This window comes from Borostomias antarcticus, assembly GCF_949987555.1.
Source record: "Borostomias antarcticus genome assembly, chromosome: 8".
In the NCBI taxonomy this organism is placed as follows: Eukaryota; Metazoa; Chordata; class Actinopteri; order Stomiiformes; family Stomiidae; genus Borostomias; species Borostomias antarcticus.
In genome coordinates, this window is record NC_140241.1 from 15,670,689 (window position 1) to 15,682,253 (window position 11,565).

Sequence of the window (11,565 nt, forward strand, 5' to 3'; positions counted from 1 at the left end):
TGCGGAGATGTAGTCCCGCCACCTGGTCCTGGGTCTACCCCGCGGCCTCCTCCCAGCTGGACACGCCTGGAACACCTCCCTAGGGAGGCGCCCAGGAGGCATCCTCACTAGATGCCCGAACCACCTCAACTGGCTCCTTTCAACGAAAAGGAGTAGCGGCTCTACTCCGAGTCTCTCCCGGATGACTGAACTTCTCACCCGATCTCTCAGGGAGACCCCAGCCACCCTCCGGAGAAAACTCATTTCGGCTGCTTGTATCCGTGATCTCGTTCTTTCGGTCATGACCCATCCTTCATGACCATAGGTGAGGGTGGAGACGAAGATAGACCGGTAGATCGAGAGCTTTGCCTTTAGGCTCTGCTCTCTTTTCGTCACAACAGTGCGGTAAAGCAACTGCAGAACCGCACCAGCTGCTCCGATACTCCGGCCAAACTCCCTCTCCATGGTTCCCTCACTCGTGAACAAGACCCCCAGATACTTGAACTCCTTCACTTGGGGTAAGGACTCATTTCCTACTCGGAGCGGACAGGCCACCGGTTTCCTGCTGAGAACCATGGCCTCAGATTTAGAAGTGCTGATTCTCATCCCAGCCACTTCACACTCAGTTGCGGTTTGTCTATGTTGACCTATATTTATTTAACAGAAACACAGTGTGAACCAGCAACAGAATAAAAACAAATCACACCCAGGTCATGAGGTAAGCGGTTCATGAGCACTATTACTGCCCTCTGCTGGTGTGCAATGGTATTGTCTACTCGTGATCAGTATAAATCTCATGCTACAAATGGACACACATACACACAGACTGACACGTTTCTTATAGAAGCAGCTACACCGCTTCAAAACAACAATGACTCAATGCGCTGTGAAAACACGAACGTGCTTCTGGAGGTGAATGAGAACGTAGTGCTCTGCTTCATCCTATCCTGCTCATGTTGTTAGAGTGAACTCAGCAGATGCGTCTCTGGTACTGTTGATGTTAAAGTGGACTCACAGCAGATTTGTCTCTGGTTCTGTTCATGTTAAAGTGGACTCACAGCAGATTTGTCTCTGGTTCTGCTCATGTTAAAGTGGACTCACAGCCGATTTGTCTCTGGTTCTGTTCATGTTAAAGTGGACTCACAGCAGATGCGCCTCTGGTACTGCTCCATCACCTTCAGCAGCTCCATGCATGTTCTCTGAATAGAATGGAACACCTATGAATCCAATGAGAAAAAAACACACATTCACACACATTATCAGCCTGACGCCTGTGTGCCTACAGGAGCGTTCTCCTGTCCTAGAGGTCAGCTGAGGCCAGGGCAGGCTGTCACGCAGAGGTTATCATTGTTGATGAACCACCTGGCATATCAACAGTAGATAACTGACACTTCATCACTGTACAGTTCCTTTGGCAGGATAACATGAACAGACCTTCCAATATCTATACGGTAGTGCTGGTCAGGTGAGTCTATACAGTAGTCCTGGTGAGGTGAGTGAGTCTATAAAGTAGTCCTGGTGAGGTGAGTCTATACAGTAGTCCTGGTGAGGTGAGTGAGTCTATACAGTAGTCCTGGTGAGGTGAGTCTATACCAGGGGTGGCCAACCCGCGGCTCGCGAGCCGCATGCGGATCTTTGCCCGTCAATGTGCGGCTCCTCCATCCACCCCCCCAAAAAAGTTGGCTTGCGGCTCTTCCATCCTTTCATTAAAAAATAAATTCATTCATTCCATAAGAACGTTTCTCTCTCTCTAGTTTCGCTGTGCATTTCTTCCCGCCCATTTTAGTTTATTGCAGATTTGTCATAAAATCATGATTCGTTTCGCTAGTGAGGAAGTCGCGTGAGAACCACTTCAAACCAATCATATAGGTAGCAAATCACCTTGGTAACAAAATTATTAGGTGCGTTTACATGGACAGTTTGAATCGGTTTCAAATAGGTTTGGAAGACCAAACCGATTGAAAATATGTCATATAAACACCTCAATCCGACTGAAATGCCCCAACCCGATTGAAATTCCAATCGCTTTCAAGGAGGTAGTTTAAACCTTTTCGAAACCGTTTGGTCCGTCATGTATACTATCTTGAAACGGATTGATGCTGCGTTCTGCGTTCATTTTGCGCATGCTCAAGACTTGACTAATCAAGGCACGCTCGACAGTTCCGTAGTCAGCTGTTTGTAACCATCGTAACGCAATCACTCACGGCTGCGTGCGCGTTCAAAACATTTTGTTTCGTTGTCATGTAAACATCCAACCAGTTTACTTTGTATCCCATGTATACGCTCAAGCTGAAATCAGCTTAAAATTAACCAGATTGAAAAAGTTGTCATGTAAACGCACCTATTGTAAACAAAATAATTTGCTTTGCGTGGGTCATTCTCTTTTACGACAAAAGCTAACGTAGCATAGGCTACTGTACACAACCAAAGAATGTCTGGAAAGAAATGCGCAGCTAAAAGAAAATATGAAGACGAACACAGAAAAAGGCCACAAGCCCTTTTTTTACCCGAGTGGGGAGAGTAATTTTTTCTTCATAGAACGTAATGGTAAGACATTCTGTCTGATATGCCAGACATCATTGGGACATTTCAAAGCCTCAAATCTCGAGCCCAGCCCAACCCAGTCCAGTCCAGTCCAGTCCAGCCTAACCCAGTCCAGCCCAGCCTAACCCAGCCCAGTTCAGCCTAACTCAGCCCAGTCCAGCCTAACCCAGTCCAGCCCAGCCTAACCCAGCCCAGTCCAGCCTAACCCAGCCCAGTCCAAAATATATTATGTCAGAAAATATCTTGTTGTATGTATTCATTTTAAATAAATTAACTTTAAATGTATATTTAATGGACAATAATGTTTTTCTTCTTATTTTAGACTGGGGTGCCTTGGGATTTTAAGTACTTATGAAGGGTGCGTGACTGAAAAAAAGGTTGAGAAACGCTGGTATATATGGTGTGGCTCTGGGTGGTACCACAGTCATTTTTGTGGCTCTTAGTCTCTGACTGGTTGGCCACCCCTGGTCTATACAGTAGCCCTGATGAGGTGAGTCTATACAGTAGTCCTGGTGAGGTTAGTCTATACAGTAGTTCTGGTCAGGTGAGTCTATACAGTAGTCCTGGTGAGGTCAGTGAGTCTATACAGTAGTTCTGATGAGGTGAGTATACAGTAGTTCTAGTGAGGTGAGTCTATACAGTAGTCCTGGTGAGGTGAGTCTGTATAGAGTAGTCCTGGTGAGGTGAGTCTACAGTAGTCCAGGTAAGTGAGTCTATACAGTAGTCCTGGTGAGGTGAGTCTATACAGTATTCCTGGTGAGGTGGGTCTATACAGTAGTTCTGGTGAGGTGAGTCTATACAGTAGTCCTGGTGAGGTGAGTCTATACAGTAGTCCTGGTGAGGTGAGTCTATACAGTGGTTCTGGTGAGGTGAGTGTATACAGTAGTCCTGGTGAGGTGAGTCTATACAGTCAATCTTGTGAGGTGAGTCTATACAGTAGTTCTGATGAGGTGAGTCTATACAGTAGTTCTGATGACGTGAGTATACAGTCGTTCTTGTGAGGTGAGTCTATACAGTAGTCCAGGTGAGTGAGTCTATACAGTAGTCCTGGTGAGGTGAGTCTATATAGTTGTCCTGGTGAGGTGATCTATACAGTAGTCCAGGTGAGTGAGTCTATACAGTAGTCCTGGTGAGGTGATCTATACAGTAGTTCTGGTGATGTGAGTGAGTCTATACAGTAGTCCTGGTGATGTGAGTGAGTCTATACAGTAGTCCTGGTGATGTGAGTGAGTCTATACAGTAGTCCTGGTGAGGTGAGTCTATACTGCAGTTATGGTGAGGTGAGTCTATACAGTAGTTCTGGTGAGGTGAGTCTATACAGTAGTTCTTGTGAGGATAGTCTATACAGTAGTTCTGGTGAGTTGCGTCTATACAATAGTCCTGGTGAGGTGAGTCTATACAGTAGTTCTGGTGAGGTGAGTCTATACAGTAGTTCTTGTGAGGATAGTCTATACAGTAGTTCTGGTGAGTTGCGTCTATACAATAGTCCTGGTGAGGTGAGTCTATACAGTAGTTCTGGTGAGGTGAGTCTATACAGTGGTTCTGATGAGGTGAGTATACAGTAGTTCTTGTGAGGTGAGTCTATACAGTAGTCCAGATGAGTGAGTCTATACAGTAGTCCTGGTGAGGTGAGTCTATATAGTTGTCCTGGTGAGGTGATCTATACAGTTGTTCTGGTGATGTGAGTGAGTCTATACAGTAGTCCTGGTGAGGTGAGTCTATACAGTAGTTCTGGTGAGGTGTGTCTATACAGTAGTCCTGGTGAGGTGAGTCTATACAGTAGTCAGGGGTGAGTGAGTCTATACAGTAGTCCTGGTGAGGTGAGTGAATCTATACAGTAGACCCGGTAAGCCCCCGGTCTATGCAGTAGTCCTGGTGAGGTGAGTCTATACAGTATTCCTAGTGAGGTGGGTCTATACAGTAGTTCTGGTGAGGTGAGTCTATACAGTAGTCCTGGTGAGGTGAGTCTATACAGCAGTTAAGGTGAGGTGTGTCTATACAGCAGTTATGGTGAGGTTAGTCTATACAGTAGTTCTTGTGAGAATAGTCTATACAGTAGTTCTGGTGAGGTGAGTCTATACAATAGTCCTGGTGAGGTGAGTCTATACAGTAGTTCTGGTGAGGTGAGTCTATACAGTAGTCCTGGTGAGGTGAGTGAATCTATACAGTAGACCCGGTAAGCCCCCGGTCTATGCAGTAGTCCTGGTGAGGTGAGTCTATACAGTATTCCTAGTGAGGTGGGTCTATACAGTAGTTCTGGTGAGGTGAGTCTATACAGTAGTCCTGGTGAGGTGAGTCTATACAGCAGTTCAGGTGAGGTGAGTCTATACAGTAGTTCTTGTGAGAATAGTCTATACAGTAGTTCTGGTGAGGTGAGTCTATACAATAGTCCTGGTGAGGTGAGTCTATACAGTAGTTCTGGTGAGGTGAGTCTATACAGTAGTCCTGGTGAGGTGAGTCTATACAGTAGTCCAGGTGAGTGAGTCTATACAGTAGTCCTGGTGAGGTGAGTGAATCTATACAGTAGCCCCGGTAAGCCCCAGGTCTATACAGTAGTCCTGGTGAGGTGAGTCTATACAGTATTCCTGGTGAGTGGGTCTATACAGTAGTCCTGGTGAGGTGAGTCTATATAGTTGTCCTGGTGAGGTGATCTATACAGTAGTTCTGGTGATGTGAGTGAGTCTATACAGTAGTCCTGGTGAGGTGAGTCTATACAGTAGTTCTGGTGAGGTGAGTCTATACAGTAGTCCTGGTGAGGTGAGTCTATACAGTATTCCTGGTGAGGTGAGTCTATACAGCAGTTCTGGTGAGGTGAGTCTATACAGTAGTTCTGGTGAGGTGAGTCTATACAGTAGTTCTTGTGAGGATAGTCTATACAGTAGTTCTGGCGAGGTGAGTCTGTACAATAGTCTTGGTGAGGTGAGTCTATACAGTAGTCCTGGTGAGGTCAGTGAATCTATACAGTAGTTCTAGTGAGGTGAGTCTATACAGTAGTCCTGGTGAGGTGAGTCTGTATAGAGTAGTCCTGGTGAGGTGAGTCTACAGTAGTCCAGGTAAGTGAGTATATACAGTAGTCCTGGTGAGGTGAGTCTATACAGTAGTCCTGGTGAGGTGAGTGAATCTATACAGTAGCCCCGGTAAGCCCCCGGTCTATACAGTAGTCCTGGTGAGGTGAGTCTATACAGCAGGGGTGGCCAACCAGTCAGAGACTAAGAGCCACAAAAATTACTGTGGTACCACCCAGAGCCACACCATATATACCAGCGTTTCACAACCTTTTTTTCAGTCACCGCACCCTTCATAAGTACTTAAAATCCCAAGGCACCCCAGTCTAAAATAAGAAGAAAAACATTATTGTTGGGTTAGGCTGGACTGGGCTGGGCTGGACTGGGTTAGACTGGACTGGGCTGGGTTAGGCTGAACTGGGCTGGGTTAGGCTGGGCTGGACTGGGCTGGGTTAGGCTGGGCTGGACTGGGTTAGGCTGAACTGGGCTGGGTTAGGCTGGGCTGGACTGGACTGGGCTGGGTTAGGCTGGGCTGGACTGGGTTAGGCTGGGCTGGACTGGGTTAGGCTGGGCTGGGTTGGGCTGGACTGGACTGGGCTCGAGATTTGAGGCTTTGAAATGTCCCAATGATGTCTGGCATATCAGACAGAATGGCTTACCATTACGTTCTATGAAGAAAAAATTACTCTTCCCACTCGGGTAAAAATGTCCTGTGTTCGTCTTCATATTTTCTTTTAGCTGCGCATTTCTTTCCAGCCATTCTTTGGTTGTGTACAGTAGCCTAGGCTACGTTAGCTTTTGTCGTAAAAGAGAATGACCCATGCAAAGCAAATTATTTTGTTTACAATAGGTGCGTTTACATGACAAATATTTTTCAATCTGGTTGATTTCAAGCTGATTTCAGCTTGAGCGTATACATGGGATACAAAGTAAACTGGTTGGATGTTTACATGCGACAATGTTTCGAACGCGCACGCAGCCGTGAGTGATTGCGTTACGATGGTTACAAACAGCTGACTACGGAACTGTCGAGCATGCCTTGATTAGTCAAGTCTTGAACATGCGCAAAATTAACGCAGAACGCAGCATCAATCCGTTTCAAGGTAGTATACATGACGGACCGGTTTCGAAAAGGTTTAAACTACCTCCTTGAAAGCGATTGGAATTTCAGGGGCATTTCAGTCGGATTGAGGTGTTTATATGACATATTTTCAATCGGTTTGGTCTTCCAAACCTATCTGAAACCGATTCAAACTGTCCATGTAAACGCACCTAATAATTTTGTTACCAAGGTGATTTGCTACCTATATGATTGGTTTGAAGTGGTTCTCACGCGACTTCCTCACTAGCGAAACGAATCATGATTTTATGACAAATCTGCAATAAACTAAAATGGGCGGGAAGAAATGCACAGCGAAACTAGAGAGAGAGAAACGTTCTTATGGAATGAATGAATTTATTTTTTAATGAAAGGATGGAAGAGCCGCAAGCCAACTTTTTGGGGGGGATGGATGGAGGAGCCGCACATTGACGGGCAAAGAGCCGCATGCGGCTCGCGAGCCGCGGGTTGGCCACCCCTGCTATACAGTATTCCTGGTGAGGTGGGTCTATACAGTAGTTCTGGTGAGGTGAGTCTATATAGTTGTCCTGGTGAGGTGATCTATACAGTAGTTCTGGTGATGTGAGTGAGTCTATACAGTAGTCCTGGTGAGGTGAGTCTATACAGTAGTTCTGGTGAGGTGAGTCTATACAGTAGTCCTGGTGAGGTGAGTCTATACAGTATTCCTGGTGAGGTGGGTCTATACAGTAGGTCTGGTGAGGTGAGTATATACAGTAGTCCTGGTGAGGTGAGTCTATACAGCAGTTCTGGTGAGGTGAGTCTATACAGTAGTTCTGGTGAGGTGAGTCTATACAGTAGTTCTTGTGAGGATAGTCTATACAGTAGTTCTGGTGAGGTGAGTCTATACAATAGTCCTGGTGAGGTGAGTCTATATAGTAGTTCTGGTGAGGTGAGACTATACAATAGTTCTGGTGAGGTGAGTCTATACAGTAGTTCTGGTGAGGTGGGTGTATACAGTAGTTCTTGTGAGGATAGTCTATACAGTAGTTTGAGGTGAGTGAGGTGAGTCTATGCAGTAGTCCTGGTGAGGTGAGTCTATACAGTAGTCCTGGTGAGGTGAGTCTATACAGTAGTTCTGGTGAGGTAAGTCTATGCAGTAGTCCTGGTGAGGTGAGTTTATACAGCAGTTCTGGTGAGGTGAGTATACAGTAGTCCTGGTGAGGTGAGTATATAGTTGTCCTGGTGAGGTGATCTATTCAGTAGTTCTGGTGTTGTGAGTGAGTCTATACAGTAGTCCTGGTGAGGTGAGTCTATACAGTAGTCCTGGCGAGGTGAGTCTATACAGCAGTTCTGGTGAGGTGAGTCTATACAGTAGTTCTGGTGAGGTGAGTCTATACAGTAGTTCTGGTGAGGTGAGTCTATGCAGTAGTCCTGGTGAGGTGAGTCTATACAGTAGTCCTGGTGAGATGAGTCTATACAGTCGTTTTGGTGAAATGAGTCTATACAATAGTTCTGGTGAGGTGAGTCTATACAGTAGTCCTGGTGAGGAGAGTCTATACAGTAGTTCTGGTGAGGTGGGTCTATACAGTAGTGCTTGTGAGGATAGTGTAGTGGGTTTTTGGGGCAGAACTTCCCCAGTCTCATTGCTGTCCATATAAAGTTGATTCTTGCTTAGGTGTCTCTAATACCAGTGTATATTTAGATGAGCTGCCCAACGTTGTGACCTTAATGGTCATAGAAGATCATAGAAGGTCAGTCTAAGGGTCATAGAAGTCCAGAGAAGAATCTCTCGATTGACTTAGTCAGCAAAGAGCCGTCACCAACAGCTGTAAGATTGCTTAATCAGACATTAGATATAGGTCAGTCCCCTAGTCTAATCTGGAGATGGGATCAGGTTGATGCGGCATAATTCGGTGGCCAGGCCACTGCGGCAGGGCACTGCGGCAATATGATTTATGGCACAAGACTTGTCTCTCAAGATAGGGGCAACCTAGAATGACCAATCACAAGTTGGAACTGATCACTGTCCAATGGGACATGCAGGCATGCTGGCCACACCTACTGTAAACAATATATAAAGTGGAGACAACTGATGTGAATGGTAGCTTTATTAGCTTTATTAACTTGGTAGCTTTGTAGCTTTAAGCTGTTAGCTTTAGCTTAGCTTAGCAAGCTAGCATGTTAGCATGCTAGCTCACACCTGTTGTCCACGCTACGCTACTCAACGTCATGCTACTCTACTCTGCTGTCACGGTATTGTAAATCGTCTATTCTTGTTACGTAACTGTTTTGTAATAAGCTACGTGTCAAATCTATATTGGACCATGCCTAAAGCTTGGTTACTGTATTGTGTTTTGATATGCTCATTCTTTGTTAAAAAAAACTACAGAAAGATTTCTCTTCTCAATATTCATTGATCAGTAAGGTTTTAATTAAGGTTCCTCACATCAGAAATGGCGTTGTCGGCAAGAATTGAATATATTAAGCTATTATAAAACTGAAAACTCTGATAAAGGCGCAGAAGAAGTATTTTAGCTATGCAAACAGCGCGCAAAATAACAATTGTATAGGGTATCTGCTTTAATGTGTTGAATCAAGAGTTCAAGTATAAAAATGCTTAATCAATAAAAACACCTGTTATATGGAACTGTTTAAAAAATGGTCAATGAATGTTGGACGAGAAAAATGCCAGGTATTCAGCTGTGTGGAATGTGCATGGGTTTTTCAATTAATATGTTTGAAAATTGTCACTGTAAGCAAACAGATAGGAAAAATGATACTAATGAGTTGTACAATTGAGCAACACATAGCCAGTCAGTTGCTATTCCCCAGGATTTGATTAATTTGAGATAAGTGTATTAGCCTATAGATATCCCTCATGAGTGAATGAGACACAGGCGCGGATTAAGATCTAGGGTATGGATGGAAGTAGACCGCTGGCGGGTTGCCAGGACTGGCTAATTCAGGCCCTGCGCCTGAACTTGAAATTCAAAAAAATACCAGGAAATAAGTGACTGTAACTCTTTGGATAAGCTTATTATGGCCACTGCAGGGCTTAGACTTTTCTCGCTGGCAGCAATAAGTCGTTAATACAGATTCCAGGGTTATTTAGGAATGTATTTGTGTAAGGGATCTAATTTCAGGATAAAACAGGGAGAACAGTCATTCGGTCGAGAACAAAAAGATAAGAGGACATAGTACAGGTATACCGTACAGAATTGACATAAGTAGCCACATTCCACAGGATCAAACAATCAGACTCGGAATTCGAAACAGGAGTGGGATGGTGTGTTATGGAAACTATAGAGTATGCTATATAGTTGAGTATCGAGAAAAATTCAAGAAACAGCAAAGTGACGATTTGCATGGTCAAAAATATTAACCTAAATGGAGCACACACACACATACACGCACGCACACACATATATGTAACGCACACACATACGCGCACTTACGCACGTACAAACATATTCACTAGAGCCAAAAGACATTCAAATAAGGAACACTCTGTGAATAAAACTAATACTGCATGATTGAGTGCTGAACCGGCCAAATATGACCGGAACAGGTGGCTGTGTGAGTGCTGAAAATAATGATGCAATAATGTATGTCATAAGAATAACTAACAATGCTTGAAATGCTAAGCGCTACAGCTATGCTAATGTGCTGAAGCTTAATCATGAACTAAAAACCAGCTGATCTGAGTAAAGTGCTATTATAACTCCTTTGAGAATCGCTCTTGACGGTACGAGAGATGAGAGGCTGGGCTGTGTGCGTTAGCCTTGGGTGTGTGTAAGCATGACGAACAGTTGTCTGTCTGCCAAGGCACCGAGAAGCTATTAACAGCACAGGCTCAGGCGGGCAGCCCCCACCTCTGCTGCTCACTCTCTCTCTCTCTGTCTCTCCCTCTCTCTTTCAAAACTACTGTAACCCAAAGAAGATCACAGGAGAGTAATATTGGATTAAGCCAAAACTATGATTAGTTGTTAGCAAATTATGATATTAAACTATTGAAACTGCAATTTGAAATACCCTGAATATATATATATATATATTATTAAAATAATGGGAACTTGCTAATGATGACTGAGTACTGCCTGCAATAATGGGCCTTGTCTCCCCAGACGCTCGGGACACCTATTGTCCTGAGAAACAAAGGGAGGACAGATCACCTGGTGTTCTGCATGACATTTTGTAAATGGCTCGGTTGTCATGAACCAAGAAGGAAAAAGTATAGCCCCCCCCAGCACAGCTGGAAGACACTCAGCGGCCACAACAGGTATATACAGTACTGTTTTAAGAATTGGCACTGTAACGTGTATGAAGTAACGTAACAATACCAACGTTATCAGAATCTACAGAACAGACTACTGAAGGAAATATTGCTGTAATGTAAAGTGCACAACATAACGATAATATGACTTCCTAAGAGTATTGTTCCAGAGTAAGGAGAGATGAAGTCGTGAAGAGTAAGGAGAGACAAAGTCGTGAAGGAGAATCGATTCCTGTGCGTCTACCAACGTTGTTTGATTGGGCCAACGCCGTCACCGGTGGTGAATGGCGCGCAGATTTAAGACAAATCACTGACCCAGTGATTAATTGGTTAATCGCCTGGGTGCCACCGCTCCACGTCTTCCATCTTGCAGGCTCGTAGGAAGGCACGTGATTAAGGTTTCTGATCAAAACTTTAGTAATACGGCAACGCTGGTTAACATCTGTGAAGTGTATTTTTACCTGCAGGATGGACAGAGCGGCCGTGGTGAACCAGCCATTGGGTCAAGCGAATACTACATGATACCGTCCGTTCTACGATGGGATTGTATTGTCCATCGTGGCCTGACGTCCGAGAGCTGGAGACTAACCATCAGGACTACACTAGGGAGGGGGATTGGGCACCCCTGGACCTAGTGTAGAACAGACGGGAGCGGAACCGTAAGGTCCCAAGGGCACGCTAAAACCTGATATAGTGCTGGGAAG